Source organism: Loxodonta africana, unplaced genomic scaffold, assembly GCF_030014295.1.
Source record: "Loxodonta africana isolate mLoxAfr1 unplaced genomic scaffold, mLoxAfr1.hap2 scaffold_152, whole genome shotgun sequence".
NCBI classification, from domain to species: domain Eukaryota; kingdom Metazoa; phylum Chordata; class Mammalia; order Proboscidea; family Elephantidae; genus Loxodonta; species Loxodonta africana.
The window spans coordinates 349,230-370,187 of record NW_026974903.1 but is presented as its reverse complement, the minus strand read 5'-3'; the positions used below and the strand labels follow the sequence as shown (position 1 = coordinate 370,187).

Genomic DNA, 20,958 nt, shown 5'->3' with positions numbered 1-20,958 from the left:
CTCCATTCCCCTCATCCCATACGTCTGATCGACCAGCAGTTCTTGGCAGCTCAAGCTCCAAAGTACACCTCAAGCCTGTCCACTGTTCCCACCTGCACTTCCACCATCACTCCTCACCCTGACCACTGCAGAAGCATCCTGACTGGTCCTCTGTATTTGCTGTCTTCAAGTTCTCCTGGGCTACAGTTAATTCCTGGGACACATTCTTTCTCAAGATCATTGAACAATAGAAGGAGAAGGGCATTTAGTTGTATGCTACCTCCTCCGCTTGAGCTGCATGCCCCTCAGAAATCACTTTTCACTGTCCACTCTATAATGTCTCTATTCCAATTTCCTGTCTTTGGCCGCACTGCTTTGATAGCGTGCATGCATGTTTGCTTCAGGGGTCATGTAGACAGCTGCTTGGAGGAATTTTTCTTAGTACAATCATGGTTGTGTGCCATCAAGAGATTCTGACTCATATCAACCCTGTATGACAACTTAGAACTGCTTCACAAGGTTTCCTAGGTTGCGGCTTTTTATGGTGCAGCCCCGGTGGCACCGTGGTTAAGAGCTCGGCTGCTAACCAAAGGGTGGACAGTTCAAATCCACCAGTTGCTTCTTGGCGGAAATACATGGCAGTCTGCTTCTGTAAAGACTTATAGTCTTAGAAACCCTATGGGGCAGTTCTACTCTGCCCTATAGGGTCACTACGAGTCTGAATTGATTCAACAGCAACTGGTTTGGATTTTGTTTGGTTAGAATCTTTATGGGAGCCCATCTCCAGATCTTTTCAACCCCTGAGCTGGTGGGTTCCAACGGCCCACCTTTCAGTTAGCCAAGCACTTAACCGTTGCACCTCCAATACTTAACTCTGCACGCGAGAGGGCCCTCTCCTGACGTCTCCCGTCTCCTCACCCCGCACACCTTGGCGTTGTCCTTGCTTCTAGACCCCACCCTCCCCTCTGGAGGCCCAACCCCCCCACGCCGGCCCCCCACCCGGGCCGCTGGGCCGGGCCAGCAGCCATGTTCCTCGCCCTCCAGCCAGTTACTCACAGAAGCGCCCGGACGGGTGGTGAGGGGCCCGGGCCGGATGGCGCGCCTTATAGCGGACGGTGTTCGTGCTGCTTTCCGTGCGTGTTTTCTGAAAGGTATGAAACTCCGGCAGGTGGGTGGAGGGACCCGCTCGCAGACTGAACAAGCCCGGCCCCTCGAAGGTGTGGAGGGAAGGCGCCAGGAGGGCAGGTTCCAGTGCCAGCACCCCGTGGGCTCCAGAGGTTGGAGAGTCCGGAAGTTGGTTTAGCAGCTGGCATCGCCCCCTCCGGCGTACCCCGACCCGAGTGATCCCCAGGGGCGGATGCGGCGCGGGGGCGGGCGGACGCAGCCACTCTAGGGGCTGCGAGAGGGAGCCTCTGGCCCGGGAGACGCAGCTGGTCTGTGAAATTTGCATCCCCATGGATTTGCGGGGGGCGGGGGTGGGGGTCCAGCCGCGGGGTCCAGCTGCGGAGTGCCCTCGGGCCTGGGGGCTTGAAGGGCTTGGGGAGAAAGGCCGTGTCCAGGGCTGCGCCCAGGTCCCTACTCTGCCCGGGGCGGGTTTGCGGGCCAAGCTGGGTGATGGGCTCCTGCCCCCTCCGCCCCCTACCTGCTCCCTGTGCCAGGGGAGAAACCAAGGCCCAGAGTTCACCCGGGGGCGGTGAGATTCCAGACTGAGGAGGGGGCACTCGCCCCCGTTCGTCGTCCCACCCCCACCAGACTCCGTAGGGTGCCAGGGACGGGGAGAGAGCGATCCCCCGCCCAAGGCCCCGCTGCCCCTTACTGTTTTGGGCGCTGTGCCTGGGAGGCTGAGGCACCCCGCGCCCTCGCCCGCGCCCAGCTGGTCTACTCTCGGGGCTGGGGCGTCGGCGCGGCCCCGGCCGCACCTGGAAAGGAAGGGGTCTTGGGAATCTCTGGAGCAGCGTGGGGACCCTACTCCTTGTGGAAGCAGCGATTCAGTGTGTGTTAACAGTGTGGATGCCGGTCCCGCTCCCCCTCTGGGTGGCGGGGGTGGGGGTAGCAGGAAGGGGTCCTGAGCAACCATGTTGTTTGTTAACTTAAACGTTTGTGCGGCGCTGTGTACCGGTCGCTGTGGACGCGATCTCTGGTGCTGAGGGGATTTGAGGGTTCCTCACACTGGCGGGATTTGGAGCCTCTACCCTGGTGGCAGTGGGTTTAGTGGGTTACCCTGGTGGCTAGTGGTTAAGTGCTAAGGCTGCTAGCCAAAAGGTTGGCAGTTTGAATCCACCAGGCGCTCCTTGGAAACTCTGTGGGGCAGTTCTACTCTGTCCTATAGGGTCGCTATGAGTCAGAATTGACTCGATGGCCACAGGTGTGGTTTTTTTTTTTTTTTAGGTTGGAGATTAGGTGTCTCTCGGGCTGACATTTGAAGGTCTGGAGCTGGCCGTTTATGAGGGTTTATAAGGGTTTTAAGTGCTCCGGCCATGGGCACCAACCCGATCTTCCAGCCCCTGCGGACGGACCGCCTCCCCCGCCCCGGGGGGATTGGCTGCTCTGGGACCCCGAGCCCAGAGGGCGGTGAGAAGCTGACAAACGTGAGTGATTGCCCTGCAGGCTCCAGTCGGCGGGGCAGCCCTGCTCACATGGTCTCAATACGGGCAGTCGGGCAGTGGGCTTCGTGCCTGGGGAGTGGTTTCCGAATGTTCCCTGGTGTCCCCCCACCCCGTGTGGGGCGACAACTCTCCCCTGGGCGGGGACCTAGTAGAGGCCTGCAGGGCATCAGGGTATGGAGGGGCAGAGCTTGGGCGGGGAGGGCACGGCCCTGCAGGTTCCTCTACGTGAGCACGGCGGGGGGGTTGCGGGTCGTGAAGGCTGGGCCTGGTCGAGGACCCACTAGGTCTTGCAGAAGGAGTGGGTTAGGATAATCATAGCATTAATGGGAGTATTGAGAGAGCGCCCTGGGGCGTTGGGTCCCTCGGGAAGAAAAGCTTCTGCTATCCCCACTGGAGCGGTACCCAGGTCGTCCCGGCTTAGGTCCAGGAGGTTCCCATGCACGGAGGGCCTGGTGGGCAGAACAGAACCGGCGGTGCGCGCGCCCTCTCGCGCCCTTGCGCCGAATCGCTGAAGTTCAGTGTCAGGCGATTCTAAGCCATGGTTCTGGAACTCAATAGTGAAGCAGAGCAAATGATGCAGTGCCTTGATGGGACCGGTGGAGACAACAAGAAGCAAAGCACAGCGGAAACTTCAAAATTCCACCGAGTGTTAGTAGGATTTGGAGGGAGAAAATAGACGGAGACTCGAGAGGCCCAGAGATGCAGAAGGGTTAGAGGATTAGGGTTAGGGGTTAGGGTTTGGTGTTAGGGGTCCAGGTTTGGGGGTTAGAGGTTTGGGAGTTAGGTTTAGGGGTATAGGTTTTAGGTGGTTGGGGGTTGGGTTAGAGCTGGGGTTACTAGGCTCGGGCACAAGTGGTTTAGGGTTATGGTTAGGGTTGGAGTGAGGCTGAGGTTGATTCCCCAGTCTTGTGTACCGTCTCTTCCTTCACCAGAGTTACCACATATCTGTTGTTTGGTTGGAAACCCTGATGGCGTAGTGGTTAAGAGCCACCGGTGCTAACCAAAGGTCTGCAGTTCGAATGCACCAGGCACTCCTTGGAAACTCTATGGGGCAGTTCTAATCTGTTCTATAGGGTCTCTATGAGCTGGAATCTACTCGACGGCAGTGGGTTTCGTTGTTTTGGTTATTGTTTAGTTAGCTTTTCTCTACCCACTCCGTCTCCTTGGTGAACATCAAGGATTGTTTCTGTGCGTAAATGTTTTCATGAATTTTTATGATAGTGGTCTCTCACTGTATATGTCGTTTTGTGATTGACTTAGTCAGTATGATGCGCCCCAGATTCATCCATGGTGTGAGATGTTGCGGAGATTCATCATTGGTCTTTATTGTCGTGTAGTGTTCCACTGTGTGTATGTACCGTAGTTTGTTTATCCGTTCCTCCATGGATGAGCACTTAGGTTGTTTCCATCTTTTTGTTACTGTGAATAATGTTGCAGTGAACACGGGTGTGCATATGTCTATTCCTGTGACTGCTCATGGAAACCCTGGTGGCTAGTGGTTAAGTGCTACTGCTGCTAACAAAAAGGGTTAGGGTTTGGGGTTAGGGATATTAGGGTTAGGGTTGTTAGAGTTAGGGTCCTTAGGGTTTGGGGTTAGAGTTTAGGGTTAGGGTTTTTCGGTTAGGGTTTTTGGGTTGGGGTTATGTGTTAGGGTTAGGTTTAGGGTTTGAGGTTAGAGTTTGAAGTTACAGGTTAGGTGTTAGGGGTTGCAGTTTAGGGTTTTGGGGTTTAGTCATTAGGGTTTGGGTTAGGTTTTAGGGTTTAGGGTTTAGGTTTAGGGTTGGGTTTGGTGTTGGGTTTGTTTAGGATATGTGGTTTGAGGTTAGAGGGTGGGTGTTAGAGGGTTGGGGTTTAGAGGGTTGGGGGTTAGAGATTGAAGGAGTTAGAGGGTGAGGGGTTAGAGGGTGAGGGGTTAGAGGTTGAGAAGATTATAGAGTGAGGGAGTGAGAAGGTGAGGGTGTGAGGAGGTGAATGTTAGGGTTTAGGGCTAGAGGGTTTAGGCTTAGGGTTCAGAGGCTTAGAGTTAGGGGGTTAGGGTTTCAGGGTTCAGAGGTTGGGGTTGGTGTTGTGGTTAGGGTTAGAGGTTTAGGGTTAGAGGTTTAGGGTTAGAGGATTAGGGGTATGGTTTAGAGGTTTAGGGTTAGGGGTTAGGGCTAGGGTTTAGGGATTCAGGTTTAGGGGTTTGGGATGGGTTTGGGGTAAGGTGTTAGGGTTAGGGTTAGAGGGTTAGGTTTAGGGCTTAGGGCTTAGAGTTTAGGGTTTTAGGACTTAGCTTTTAGGGCTTACGGCTTAGAGCCTAGGATTTAGGGCTTAAGATTTAGAGTTTAAGGCTCAGAGTGAGGGCTGGGGGCTGGGGTTAGAGTTTAGGGTTAGGGTATTAGGGTTAGAGGGTTAGATAGTTAAGCGTTTAAGTTTAGGGGTTAGTGGTTGGGGTTAAGGGTGTTAGTGTATAGGGTTTTGACGTTTAGGGTGTTAGGTTTAAATGTGTTAGGGCTAAGGGTGTTAGGGTTTTAAGTGTTATGGTTTAGGGTTTATGGTTAAGTGATAGGGTTAGGCTTAGGCTCATTGTTAGGTTTAGGGCTAGGGATTTGAGGTTTAGAGTTTGGAGCTGGGTTTGGGGGTTGGGGTTAGGTTTAGGGCTAGGGTTAGAGGATTAGGTTTAGAGGGTTAGGGTTCTGGGTTAGGGTTTCAGGTTAGCATTAGAGGGTTAGGGTTCGAGGGTTAGTGTTAGGGTTGTTAGGGTTAGAGAGGCTAGGGGTTAGGGTTAGGTGTTAGGGTTTAGGGTTTATGGTTAGGCTTAGGGTTTGGGCTTTGGGGTTTGAGGTTTGGGTTTAGGGTTTGGGGCTTAGAGTATAGGGTTTAGAGTGTAGGGTTTTGGTGTGTAGTGTTTTGGGGTGTAGGTGTTTAGGTTGTAGGGTTTAGGGTATAGGGGTTAGGGTTTGGGTTAGGGTTAGAGTTTAGGGCCTTGGAGGTTAGGACCTAAGGGCTTAGGGTCTTAGGGGCTTTGGGGCTCATGGCTTAGGGGCTAGAGTTAGAGGGCTAAGGCCAGAGGGCCAGAAGGCCAGAGGGCCAGGGTTATGGTTTGATTCCTGGCTGGCAATTTTTTTCCTTCAATATTTTGTATAAGTCATCCCATTGCCTTCTTGCCTCCATGATTTCTGCTGAGTAGTCCAAGTTTATTATTATTTACTCTCCTTTGTTGGTGACTTCCTTTATCCCTAGCCTCTCTTTAAGTTCTCTTTATATTTGATTTTGGCAAGTTTGATTATTATATGTCTCGGTCACTTTCTTTTGAGATCTACCTTATGTGGAATTCGATGAGCATCTTTCATGATATCAGGGAAGTTTTCTGCCAAAAAATCTTCAACAGTTCCCTCTGTATTTTCTGTTAGCCCTCCCTGTTCTGGTACTCCAATCACTCATAGTTATTTCTCTTGATAAAGTCCCACATGATTCTTTGGATTTCTTCATTTAAAATTCTTTTATCTGGTTTCTCTTGAAATATATTAGTCCCAAGAGATTTATCTTCAATCTCAGTAATTCTGCCTTCCAGTTCTTCAATTGTGCTCTTCTTAGTTTCTATTGAGTTTTCTAACTCTGTAATTTTATTTTTAATCTTCTGAATTTCTGCTTGCAGTCTCTCTGTGGTTTCTTGCAGCTTATTAAATTTTTAATTATGTTCTTGAGTAACCTTTTTAATTTCTTCAGCTGCTTTATCTTTGTGTTCCTTGGCTTGTTCTGCATTTTGCCTCATTTCCTTCCTGATGTCTTTAAGAGTTCTGTATATTAATCTTTTGTATTCTGCGTCTGGTAATTCCAGGATTGCACCTTCATCCAGAAGATTCCTTGAGTCTTTGTTCTGAGTGCTTGTTGAAGCAATCATGGGTGAGCTTCTTTTTTTTATTATTTTAATAATTTTTATTGTGTTTTAAATGAAAGTTTACAAATCAAGCCAGTCTCTCACATAAAAACTTATACACAACTTGTTACATATTCCCAATTACTTTCCCCCCAATGGGACAGCCCACTCCCTCCTTCCACTCTTTCTTTTCGTGAGCATTTTGCCAGTTTCTAAGCCCCTCTACCCACCCATCTCCTTTCCAGGCAGGAGATGCCAACATTGTCTCAAGTGTCCACCCAAACCAAGTAGCTCATGCCTCACCAGCATCCCTCTCCAACCCATTGTCTAGTCCAATCCACGTCTGATGAACTGGCTTTGGGGATGGTTCCCGTAGTGGGTAAACGGAAGTTGTGGGGGCCATGATCACTGGGCTCCTTCCAGTCTCAGTCAGACCATTAAGTCTGGTCTTTTTATGAGAATCTGGGGTCTGCATCCCACTGTTCTCCTGCTCCCTCAAGGGATCTCTGTTATGTTCCCTGTCAGGACAGTGATTGGTTGTGGCTCGGCACTATCTAGTTCTTCTGGTCTCAGGATGATGTAGTCTCTAGTTCATGTAGTCCTTTCTGTCTGTTGGGCTCATTATTATCTTATGTTCTTGGTGTTCTCCATTCTCCCTTGATCCAGGTGGGTTGAGAATCATTGATGCATCTGAGATGGCTGCTTGCTAGCATTTAATATCCCAGATGCCACTCTTCAAAGTGGGATGCAGAATGTTTTCTGAATAGATTTTATTATGCCAGTTGACTTAGATGTCCCTTGAAACCGTGGTCCCCAAACCCCTGCCCCTGCTTTGCTGACCTTTGAAGCATTCAGTTTATTCAGGAAACTGCTTTGCTTTGGGTTTAGTCCAGTTGTGCTGACCTCCACTGTGTTGAGTGTTGTCCTTCCATTCACCCAAAGTAGTTCTTGTCTATCTCTTTAGTAAATACCCCTCTCCTACCCTCCCTCCCTCCCCCCTCTCGTAACAACAAAGGAATATGTTCTTATCAGTTTAAACTATTTCTCAAGATCTTATAATAGTGGTCTTATACAATATTTGACCTTTTGCAACTAATTTCACTCAGCATAATGCCTTCCAGGTTTCTCCATGTTATGAAATGTTACACAGATTCATCACTGTTCTTTATTGATGTGTAGTATTCCATTGTGTGAATATACCATAATTTATTTATCCATTCATCCATTGATGGGCACCTTGGTTGGTTCCATCTTTTTGCTATTGTAAACAGTGCTGCAATAAACATAGATGTGCATGTATCTGTTTGTGTAACAGCTCTTATTTCTCTAGGATATATTCTGAGGGGTGAGATTGCTGGGTTGTATGGTAGTTCTATTTCTAGCTTTTTAAGGAAGCGCCAAATTGATTTCCAAAGTAGTTGTATACCATTTTACATTCCCACCAGCAGTGTATAAGTGTTCCACTGTGTCAATCCCCCTCATTGAGGGTCACCCTCTTTTCCGCTGACCCTGTACTCTGCCAAGCATGACGTCCTACTCCAGGGACTGATCCCTCCTGACAACATATCCAAAGTATATAAGATGCAGTCTCGCCATCCTTGCCTCTAAGGAGCATTCTGGCCGCACTTTTTCCCAAACAGATTTGTTCGTTCTTTTGGCAGTCCATGGTATATTCAATATTCTTCACCAACACCACAATTCAAAGGCGTCAACTCTTCTTCGGTCTTCCTTATTCATTTTCCAGCTTTCACATGTATATGATGTGATTGAAAATAGCATGGCTTGCGTCAGGCGCACCTTAGTCTTCAGGGTGACATCTTTGCTCTTCAACACTTTGAAGAGGTCCTTTGCAGCAGATTTGCCCAATGCAATGTGTCTTTTGATTTCTTGACTGCTGCTTCCATGGCTGTTGATTGTGGATCCAAGTAAAATGAAATCCTTGACAACGTCAGTCTTTTCTCCATTTCTCATGATGTTGCACGTTGGTCCAGTTGTGAGGATTTTTGTTTTCTTTATGTTGAGGCGTAATCCATACTGGAGGCTGTGGTCTTTGATGTTCATTAGTAAGTGCTTCAAGTCCTCTTCACTTTCAGCAAACAGGGTTGTGCCATCTGCATAATGAAGGTTGTTAATGAGCCTTCCTGCAATCCTGATGCCCCGTTCTTCTTCATATAGTCCAGATTCTCGTATTATTTGCTCAGCATACAGATTAAATCGGTATGCTGAAAGAATACAACCCTGACGCACACCTTTCCTGACTTTAAACCAATCAGTATCCCCTTGTTCTGTCTGAACAACTGCCTCTTAATCTATGTAAAGGTTCCTCATGAGCACAATTAAGTGTCCTGGAATTCCCATTCTTCCCAGTGTTATCCATAGTTTGTTATGATCCACACAGTCGAATGTCTTTGCATAGTCAATAATACACAGGTAAACATCTTTCTGGTATTCTCTGCTTTCAGCCAGAATCGATATGGTTTCAGCTATGATATCCCTCCTTCCATGTCCTCTTCTGAATCCTGCTTAAATTTCTGGCAGTTCCCTGTCAATGTACTGCTGCAGCTGCTTTTGAATGATTTTTAGCAGAATATTACTTGCATGTGATATTAATGATATTGTTTGATAATTTCCACATTTGGTTGGATCACCTTTCTTAGGAATAGGCGTAAATATGGATCCTTTCCAGTTCGTAGGCCAGGTAGCTGTATTCCATATTTCTTGGGATTAGACAAGCGAGCGATTCCAGTGCTGCATCCATTTGGTGAAACGTCTCAGTTGGTATTCCATCAATTCTTGGAGGCTTTTTTTTCTCACCAATTCCTTCAGTGCAGCACGGACTTCTTCCTTCAGTACCATCGGTTGCTGATCATATGCTACTTCCTGAAATGGTTGAAGATCGACCAATTCTTTTTGGTATAGTGACTGTGGGTATTACTTTCATCTTCTTTTGATGCTTCCTGCGTCATTTAATATTATACCTGTAGAATCCTTCAGTATTGCAACTCAAGAGTTGAATTTTTTTGTCAGTTCTCTCAGCTTGAGAAATGCTGAGTGTGTTCTTCCCTTTTGGTTATCCATCTCCAGATCTTTACACATGTCATTATAATACTTTTTCTTCTCAAGCCACCCTTTGAAATCTTCTGTTCAGCTCTATTACTTCATCATTTCTTCCGTTCACTTCAGCTACCTGACATTCAAGAGCAAGGTTCAGAGTCTCTTCTGACATCCGTTTTGGTCTTTTCTCTTTCCTGTCTTTTAAAGGACCTCTTGCTTTCTTCATGTGTGATGTCCTTGATGTCATTCCACAACTCGTCTGGTCTTCAGTCATTAGCGTTGAACACGTAAAATGTATTCTTGAGGTGGTCTCTAAATACAGGTGAGATATACTCAAGGTCGTACTTTGGCCCTTTTTGACTTATTCTAATTTTCTTCAGTTTCAACTTGAACTCCCATGTGAGCAATTGACAGTCTGTTTCACAATCGATCCCTGGCCTTGTTCTGACTGATGATATGAGTTTTCCCATCTTCTCTTTCCACAGATGTAGTCAGTTTGATTCCCGTGTATTCCATCTGGTAAAGTCCACGTGTATAGCTCCCGTTTATGTTGGTGGAAAAAAATATTTGCAGTGGATGAGTCACTGGTCTTGCAAAATTCTTTCATGAGATTTCTGGCATCATTTCTATCAGCAATGCTGTGTTTTCCAACTACTTTTCCTTCTTTGTTTCCAACTTTAACATTCTAATGACCGGTAATTATCAATGCATCTTGATTGCATGTTTGATCAATTTCAGGCTGCAGAAGTTGTTTAAAATCTTCAATTTCTTTGTCTTTGGCATTAATGGTTGGTGCATAAATTTGAAGAGTCATATAAACTGGTCTTCCTTGTAAGTGTATGGATATTAGCTATCAGTGACAACATTGTACTTCAGGCTAGATCTTGAAATGTTCTCTTTGATGATTAATGTAACGTCATTCTTTTGACTCTGGTGGAATATCCATGTTTGTAAGACCGCTCACAGACTGTTTCACCAGAGAGTTTTCTGGTACTGCAATATCTACCACTAATCTCTGTGATCCCTGTGAATTGGCAAAATAAGAATAGCGCTATAGATTTCTTCCAAATACAGAAAACATAATTATGAAAATGTTCTTGCTATTGATTATATTCTTTACTAATCTGTTCCTATGGGATTTTTGGTACTTCACTTGAAAAATGAGTCCATGGTACTCTGTTGTGATTGTTTACTTTGTGTGGCCTTTCTAGCCATGGTCTTATAACATCCACCCTGGTGCTTGGGCAGGACTGTGTGATAGGGTAATTGTGGCTCACCAAGGGGATTGTTTAGTTTTCCCTTCAAAGAGCACCAGTTCCAGAGCAAAGAGGAGGATTCAACTCCCATCAAGGAAGAACAGCCAGGAGCTGAGCGTATATTATAGACCTGAGATCCCTGCACTGAGAAGCTCCTAGAAGCAGGAGACTGAGATAGAGAGAGGAAGCTGTAACCCTGAAGACGGTAAGATGCCATGGCAGGAGAGACCAAGCAACAGGGACCCGGCTATAGGAGATGATGGCCCAGGGAGAAGGAAAGCTGAGTGCCTTCGGAGAGAGGCCCAAGGCCAGGCAGAGTCACACCTATGAGCACAGGAGGGAAGAGGCTGTCCTGATATAGAAGAACTGTATTCTGAGTGTCTTTGAGCCTGAGCTATAACTGTTACTTCCCTAATAAACCCCATAATCGTGAATATGGACTATGAGTTCTGTGTGGCCATTGTAATGAGTTATTGAACCCAGCAGAGAAGTGCTGTGTGAGGGACAGTTGGTGTCATAGTAGTGAAGATGGTGGAGAGAGGATAGTTTTTCACCAATGCCTTCAATGCAGCTTCGATTTCTTCCTTTTATACCATCAGTTCTTGATCTTATGCTACCTCTTGAAATGGTTGAAAATTATCCAGTTCTACTGCAGTAACTATATTAATATCAGATAAATTATACTTCAGAAAAAGGAGTATTATTGGGAATAAGTAGGGACATAACATAATAAAGGTTCAATTCTCCAAAAAGATACAACAATCCTAAATGTGTATGTATTTAACAACAGGGCTCCAAAATACAAAAACTGATAAATCTGAAAGGGGAAATGGACAAATACGCATTTATAATTGATATCAGTACTTTTCTATCAATAATTAATAGAGCCCTGCTGGTTGAAGTCCAAAGCATCTGTGTGATGTCTATGTGTGTGTATGTGTGTATGTATGTATATAGTATAATGACAAGTAATACAGAAATAAATAGAGATGTTGTAGTCCTTGGGAGGTGCAAACGGTTAATGCATTCAGCTGCTAACCAAAATGTTGGAGGTTTGAGTCCACTCAGAGGGACTTCAGAAGAAAGGCTTGGTGATCTACTTTTGAAAAATTAGTCACTGAACTGACACACTTGTGTGTCACTACTACTCTGACTCATGGGGGGAGGGGTTACCATGAGTCAGATCAGCTTGATAGCAATCGAATGATTTTTTTTTTTCATTCTGCCAATGTTTGCCCTTTAATTGGTATCTTAGGCTGGGTTCTCTAGAGAAGCAAAACCAGTGAGATATATATATACATATATATTTATATGTAAATAGATTTATATGAAGGAAATGGCTCACGAGGCTGTAGAGGCTGGTAAGTCTCAAGTCCATGGGTCAGGCTGGTAGCTTCTCCTGACTCACACAGATGCAGGGACTGCAGAACTCAAGATCTGCAGGTCATACAACAGGTCTGTGGCTCACAGGCTGCAAAGGCTGACAAATCTCAAGATCGGCAGGTAAGCTGGCAGGTCGTGGCTCACAGACTGCGGAGGCTGATGAATCCCAAAATTGGAAGGTAAGCTGAGAGTTCAAGTCCCAAAAACTTGAGATCAGATGAAGAGGAGCCAGCTGCAGGATTCAGAGTGAGCAAAAGCTCAAGAGCCTTGCCAGAAAGTCCACCTATATTGGATGCAGTCCACACCCCTGAGGAAACTCCCTCACATCTGATTGGCTACTCACAGCAGATCCCATCATGGAGGTAATCACATTATGTCACATCTCATCATGGAAATGATTGCATCGTTATACGACTGCTAAACTACAAGATAACTGCCAAAGCACTGAAAATCATGGTCCGACAAAGTTGACACACAACTTTAATGATCCCAATTGTGAATTTAATCTATTTATATTTAAAGCGATTAATGATAAGGAAGGACTTATATCTTCTACTTTTGTAGTAGGTGTTATATGTATTTTGTTTCTCATTTTCTTGACTACTGTCCACTTTTGTGTTTGACTGATTTTTTTCAAGTGTACAATTTTGATCCTCTCCTTTTTTCCTTTCCTGATATTTTTTAGCTTCTTAGTGGTGACCATGAGGATTACAATTAATATTTTATATTTATAACAATCTTCTTTTAATTAATACAAATTTAGCTTCAACAGTATAGAAAATTCTGCTTTTATTCAGCTCAGTTACCACCCCTACTTATGTTGCTGGTACAAGAATTGCATCTTTATACATTGTGTGTCCATTAAGAGAGATGTGTAATCATTTTTATGCATTCGTGCTTTAAATCATATATGAAAAAAAGAGAGGCGTGATATAAAAATATTACTGACTTTGTTTTATCTAAGTAGTTACCTTTACAGAGTCTTTGTTTCTTTTTATGGCTTCCAGTTACTGTCTAGTGTCCTTCCATGCCAGCCAGAATGATTCCCTGTAGCATTTCTCATAAGGCAGTTCTGCTGCTAACACACTCCCTCAGGTTTTGTGTATCTGGGCATGTCTTAATTTCGCCTTCATTTTTGAAAGATAGTTTTGCTAGATATTGAAATCTTGGTTCATAGTTTTGTTTCTGTATTTTTTTTCCAGTATCTTAACTACATCATCCCACTATTTTCTTGTCTCAATGGTTTCTGATGAAAAATCAACAGTTAAACTTGTTGAGACTCTCTTGTACCTTAGGAGTCACTTATCTCTTTCTGCTTTCAAGTTTCTGTCTTCATCTTTTGACATTTTGATTGTGTCTGTCTGTGGATATCTATGTATTTATCGTCCTTTGAGTTTATTGAGCTTCTTGGATATCCAGATGACATTTGGGAAACTTCCAGTCATTACGCTTTCAAATATTCTTTCTGTCCTTTCATCTTTCTTTCCTTTCTGGGACTCCCTTAATGAGTATATTGGTATGCTTGATGTTGTCCCGCAGGTCCCTTAGGCTCTGTTCGTTCTCTTCATTCTTTTTCCTTTATGCTCCTCAGTTAGAACAATTTCAGTTGTGCTTTTTCAAGTTTACATTTTCCTGCTTTCTTGCTCAAATCTGCTGTTGAGCTCCTCTGATGAAAATTTTATTTCAGCTATTCTGCTTTTCAGCTCTATAATTTCTATTTGGTTCTTTTGTATAATATTTCTTTATTAATATTTTCTACTTGTTCATACATTCTTCTCCTGGTTTCCTTTTTTTGTGTGTGTGTCTATGGTTTCTTTAGCTCTTTGAGGAAATTTAAGACAATTGGTTTAAATTCTTTGTCTAGTAATCCCAATATCTGTGTTTCCTTAGGGATGCTTTCAGTTCATTTCTCTTCTTTCTTTCTTCTTAACAAATGAACCATCCTTTTCTTTTTTCTTTTTATGACTTAAAATAGTGTGTTGCAAACTGGATATCTTAAATATTATAATGTAACTCTGGAAATCAGATTCCCTCCAGTCATTAGGGTTTGCTTTTTTATTTTTAATTGTTGAGGGCCAGTCATCCATTTGCTTAGTGATGTTCCCAAACTATTTCTGCAAAGATTGTATGTCTTCTCATGTGTGGACACTGAAGTTCTGTTCTGTTATGTCAGCAGTCAGTTCATGACCTGACAGTGCTTTCTTTAAATGCTTGTAGCCAAAAAGAAAAAGTAACATTATCCCAGTCTTTGCAGATTGGCTCTGAACTGGGGCATTCTTTCAATGCTAAGCAAGAGCGCCTAAAACTCTGCCTTAGCCTTCACTTCCTGCCTCCATGGAGCCCAAAGATCAGCCAGAGGTGCAAGCCTAAAGCTTTGTCAGGATCTTTATGAGCATGTCTTCATCCTTAGGCAAGAACATTGCACTCCAGATTCCTCAGTATATGTGGTGGCCCTTCAAAGCCCTTAAACCACCAACCATCTTCCTTTCAGCCCCCTTTTTTCCAAGCTTTTTGGATGTCTCTGCTGTTTACTCTGTCCTTCATCCTTTGACCCTGGAGGTAGGACCAATTCTTTGAGCTTCGTACTCCTGAGTTTCCATCACATCATACATTTTTTCTTGTGTGCTGTTGAGTCAATTCTGACTCATAGTGACTATAGGATGGAGTAGAACTTCTCCAAAGGGTTTCTAAGGCTGTAATCTTTATGGAAGGAAACGGTCATATCTTTCTCCTGTGGAGTAGTTGGTGGATCAAATCAAAAAGTTTAAGAGCTGGGTGCTTAACCACTGCTTACTGGGGCTCCTTTTGACATCATGCATCATAACAGATTTTTAACACACCCCTCAGAAACATAGAAGTCCATAAATTATCAAGGATACAGAAGATTTAACATGTATAAAAATAATACCAAATTGATATATGTATATCTGCATGCATTATTCAACCACTAAAGAATGTACATTCATCTCATGCACATAAAAACATAGTGTTTATAAAAATTGACTGTATACTGTGTTATAAAGCAAGTCTCAACAAATTTCAAGAGTCTGCAATAATATAGAGGATACTATGTAAGTACACCATAATTCAAAAAAAAAAACCATCTTAGAAAAAGAAAATACAAAATCTCCACGTGCTTGAATATTTTCAAATACTATGAGTCAAAAAAGACATCGTGATGAAAATTAGAATACATTTTGAAGTGAACAGTTATGAGCATAGTGCATATAAAAATTTGTGCAGTACAGACAATATAATATAGGAAACTAATAGCCTTAAAAATATAATTGGAAATAACAAATCTTGAAAAATAAGTGAGTTAAACATCCATTCAAAATGTTGGGAAAAAACCAGAAACAAACATTCATAGGAATTTTTGTTTCTATTAATGATTGAATACATGCAACAGACGATCAACGAAGACTAAAGTTGATTCTTAGAAAATGCTAGTAAAATTGAGAAACTCTAGGCAAGATTGATCAAGTGAAAAAGAATGAAGGTATAAATAACGAATATCAGGAATTAGAAAGAAAATGACTACAGATCTTGCAGAACTTAAAGGTAATGTGAGAATGTCATGAACCATATTAGCCAATAAATTTGCAAATTTAGGTAAAGTAGGCAAACGTATCATACCATGTAAGTTAATAACAACGATTCAAGAAGAAACAGGAAGTAAAAGTAATTCCACAACTGTTAATAGAATTGAATTAGAGCTCAAACTATTCTCAAAAAGAAAACTTCATGTCAGATGGCTTTTCCTGCAAATTCTGCCAAATATTCAAGAAATATTTGACAAATTCTTCAATATAAAATGAAATATATACCCAAACTTATTTTATAAAGCTTGTAGAATGAATATTGATACCAAAACCTGACAAGAGCAGCACAAGATGGGAAAAATACAGGCCAATGTCACTGATGAACATAGATGCAAAATATAAAAATAAATAGGCAAAACAAATCCAGCAATACTATAAAGAAGAATATATTATGACCAAGTTGGGTCTATCCCAAGAATTCAAGGTTAGTTTAACATTCAAAAATGAATCAGTATAATTTACCATATGTACAGGAAAAATAAATGTGATTACATTAATAGGTGTAATAAAATAAGTATTTGATAACCTTCAGCATCCACTCATGTTTTTTAAAAGAACATCTAGCATGCCATGAGACCAGAAGAACCAGAAGGTTCCCGGCTACTGTCGCTGAACATTTTGATCAAAGAGTCCATAGAAAAGCCCTGATCAAAAGGGGGAAAATGCAGAACAGAATTTCACATTCTCATGAACCCTAGACTTTGTGGAGCCGTTGAGGGTGAATGAACTCCTGAAACTATTGCCGTGAGATAATCTTTAAACGTTACACCAAAAGCATTCCCTTGAATCATGTTAAAACCGAAGCATAAAAAAGAAAAAACCAGACTGTTGCTGTTGAGTTGATTCTGACTCAGAGACCCTGTAGAATAGCACTGCCCCACAGGGTTTCCAAGGTGCAGGTGGTGGATTCAAACTGCTCTTCTTTTGCTTGGCTACCGTATCACTTAACCACTGTGCCACGAGGGCTCCAGAACATTAGCTTACTTAACTAATAAAAGTGGTCTACCTTGAGCATATGCTCTTTGAAGAACTGTCTACATGGCATCAGATTGACAACAGCTACTGAAAAGATTAGATAGGAACCTTAAGGAGCAGTGGGTTTATGTTAATGACAGAGGAACAACTCAGAAAAGGAGGGTAAGAATGGTTGCACAACTTGAATGTAACCGATGTCATTAAATTGTACAGGTAGAAACTGCTGAGTTGGTGTATGTTTTGCTACATATATTCTCCACCACAAAAAATAAATTTACAGGTAATAACGAAAAATGTCAAGGAGAGCTAAATATTTTGAAAATAAGACAGAGTTGCATGTGAGGGAATGAGTGGGGTGAGCTGTTTTAGATTAATAGTCAGTAAAGGCTTATGGGAGCAGGATATTTAAGAAGATAACTGACCTATATCAAATGAGATAATAGCTGTATGAAGTTCTGAAGGGAGGATATTGCCAATAAAGGCAAGAGTTGTTTCTGAGGCCCTTAAATAACCAAGTGTTTTGGCATGTTTGAGGAAGCTCAGGAAATAAGTCATGGCTAGTGTGGAGTGAACCGAGGGAAGACTGTTAGGAAATGAGGTTAGTATGGTGGGCAAGCCCTGCATCATGAAAGACCATGGGAAGGGTTTGGGAATTTTTCCTAATCGCCATGAGAAGCCACTGAAATGATGCTGTTATGTAGACTGTAAGAGGGAAGATCAGTGGCATGGAGTCCAGTTTTAACCAAGAGATGATGGTGGCTGTAAGGTGGAGGTAGTGAGAAGTGGATAGAGTCAGGATTTATCTTAAGGTAGCGCCAAGAGTCCAGAATATGTGTCAATGGATTGGATGCAAGATTTGAATAAAGGAGAGAAATCAAGGATGATTTCTAGGTTTTTGTCCTGAACAACTCAGAGGATAGTGAGAACATTTGCTGAGATAAGGAAGACTGGCAGGTAAATAAGACACTTGGAGCAAGAATTTTATTTGAACCACATTAAGTTTGAGATGCCTAGTAGACATTCAAGGGGCGATGCGAAGTCAGCCATTAGTGAAGGAACAACAGCGCAGAGTATGTAAATGAGGGTATCCTAGGGCTCAGGTGGAATTGACTGCCATGAATTGGCTCAGATAACCTAGACAGTGAGAAGTGATGAGTGATGTTACTTAAACAGGGCATGGAAATCAATGAAAAAGGTGTGGGAGTGGCAGGGAGGCTAAGGTAGAGAAGTTTCTCTCTCCCTAAACCTGATTGGCTGGATTTGAAGACAGCATAAGTTCCTATATAAGAAATATCCAGCAAATTACCAGTTGATTTAATAAATTGATAACAAAGTCCACCTTTCAGCCAAAGATTGAAAAACAAACAAACCAATTACCATCCAGTGGATTCTGACTCTTAGCAACCCTATAGGACGGAGTAGAACTACCCCACAGGGTTTCTAAGGAGCAGCTCATGGATTCAAACAGCAGACCTTTTGGTTAGCAGCTGAGCTCTTAACCACTGCACCACCAGGGCTCAGACCAAGAATAACACACGTGAGGAACTTACTCCTTAGTTCAATCAAGTATGTAGAAATTCAAATTTGTAATTTTGGAGATTCCCCCTCCTTTTTTTCAAAATGGTGGACATTGAGATGGAGGATTTTCCTATGCCCACCATCCTAAGGGATTTAATTAACCCATAGTTGAGACATTGTAAACATCTCAAGAGATTATTACCTTTGAGAAACTTGAGGGTGAGTAGGCATATCACCTGGCTCCTCTTAAACTCCTTTTAAAAACCTGACTTGAAGACTCACCTGCCTTTTTGAATAAGTGCCAGCTTGAATAGGCAGGGTTCAGGGAATTGCCAACCAAAGGTATGGTTTCTCCAGAGGCCTCCAAGGGGTGTAAAAGAAGAGTGGAGCCAGACTCCGTGCTTGGGACACACCGTTGGTATGAAATATTTGAGTGTGTGTGTGGTGAGGGGAGCACTCGGTGTGGGAGAGTGGGGTGGGTGGGTAATAGGGAAATGCCTGGGGTTTTTTTTGTTTGTTTTTAAGAAACAGTGTTTTACAATTTTTTATTATTATTATTATTTATTACAGTGAACAGTTCAGTGGAGACACATTCCTTATCTGCAGGGGCTAGTGGAAGTGCTGACAGCTGAGAATGTAGCCTGCTCCCCAAGTGCCAGTTGGCATTTTGGAGAGAAAACTTGATGTTTGGAGCACTGACTGGCCCTGCCTTTTCTAAATAATTAAGGGTGGTGGGGTGGTGGTAAGAGAAAGAGGATGGTCTATGAACACTGACCCTGGAAAATTAACCCGAGTGTGTGGGTTGTGGATAGCAGGAAAAGAACATCACCCGCAAATGACAGCAGTGCCTTTATTTATTTGTTTATTTATGCTTCTTTTTAGTTCTGAGTTGTTTTTAAACCACAAATTAATGGGGCCACCATGAGTTTTCAGAGAATGAGTTTTACAAAAATCTAAGTGTTTTAAATATTGCAAGGATTTATTTATATATGCTGTATATGAGAAAAGTCCTTACAGTTAAAGGGAGGAGAAAGAAAGTATATTCAGGAATTAAATTTTCACAGTTCTCTAAATTCTTATATTTCTCTTGTTGTCCATTTTTCTTTTTTTGTCCTTCATCCACCCCTTCCACCTTGACCCACTGTCTTCATCATCTAGTGCTGCCATAACAGAAATACCATGAGTGGATGGCTTTAACCGAGAGAAATTTAATACCTCACATTAAAGTAGGCTGATAGTCCAAATTCAAGGCATCAGCTCTAGGGGAAAGCTTTCTCTCTCTTTAGGCTCTGGAAGAAGGTCCTTGTCCTTAGCCTTCGCATGGTCAAGGAGCTTCTCAGGTGCAGGGACCCTGGGTCCAAAGGACATGCTCTGCTCCTGGTGCTGCTTTCTTGATAGTATGAGGCCCCCAACTCTCCGCTTGCTTCCCTTTCGTTTTATCTCTGGAGAGATAAAAGGTGGTGCAGGCCACACCCCAGGGAAAGGTGACCTGAGTGAGGGTGGTGTTACAATCCCACCCTAATCCTCTTAAAGTAAAATTACAATCAAAAAATGGAGGACAACTACACAATAGTGGGAATCATGGCCTAACCAAGTTGAAACACAGGTTTTTTTCGGGTTATAATTCAATCCATGACACCCACCAAACCAAACTTGTCACCATCAAGTTGATTCCAACTCATAGAGACCCTAGTTGATTCGAACTCGTAGAGACCCTATAGCATAGAGTAGAACTACCCAATAGAGTTTCCAAGGACTAGTTGTTGGATTCGAACTGCTCACCTTTTGGTTAGCAGCTGAGCTCTTAACCACTATGCCACCAGGGCTCTTCTTGATCCACAGTCCACCCTAATTCACCACTGTGTTAGAAAAAGGTTTTGCTACTCTGAAATAAGAACTTTTGTGTTAGTGGTTGCTTTTGGTATGTCTTTAAGCACTGAACAGTTACCTCATACCCGTTAAAAACCCATTGCCACTGAGTCTATTCCAACTCATAGCGGCCTAATAGGGCAGAGCAGAACTGTGCCATAGACTTTCCAAGGAGCACCTGGTGGATTTGAACTGATGACCTTTTGGTTAGCAGCCATAGCTCTTAAACAGTACACCACCAGTGTGGGAGGGGTTTAATTGATAACATCATGTCTGGGCTCCAAGGGAGATGGAATGGATGTGCAGGAGAAGGGCATGCAGAGTCTGCCTGTATAGTCCCCAGAGCTCTGTTCAAGATCATAACACACCTCAGTAATCACTTGAATCTAAACATACAACTTTAACAGTTGATGTAAATGACTTTACACATGAATTTTGGAACTCAACTCTTTCTCAATGGAAGTTCCTTCAACCTAGCCGTTTGTTTGTATTCCCTTAATAATTATGAAAACTAACATTTATTGTGTTCATTCTGTGTGTAAGGCCTTTTTCTAAGTGCTTTGTGTGTTTTATTTAACCTGCGTAACAACCTTTTGAATAAGACCCATTTTAGAAATGGGAAACTGAGGCAGTGAGAGGTAAAGTAACGTGCCCAGATCACCCAGCTGATAAACTGAGTTAGGATTTAAACCCAGGGAGTTTGTTTCAGAATTTGCTTATGTAATCACTGTAGATGACAGCAGTGAGCCCTAGTGGCTCTGTGGTTAAAGAACTTGGCTGCTAACTGAAAGGTCAGTGGTTCGAACCCACCAGCCTCTCTGTAGGAGACAGATGTGGCAGTCTGCTTCAGTGAAGAC

General features: G+C 43.2%; 1 long non-coding RNA gene across 1 annotated transcript in view; it reads left to right on the top strand.

Annotated features, from left to right (window-relative positions):
- Window positions 1-1,524: 1,524 nt before the first annotated feature.
- LOC135229206 (uncharacterized) overlaps window positions 1,525-20,958 on the top strand; it is a 195,623-nt gene continuing 176,189 nt past the window's right edge. The window contains exon 1 of the long non-coding RNA XR_010319989.1: window positions 1,525-2,567. This is a non-coding gene — a long non-coding RNA (uncharacterized LOC135229206). The remainder of the gene's footprint in view (window positions 2,568-20,958) is intronic.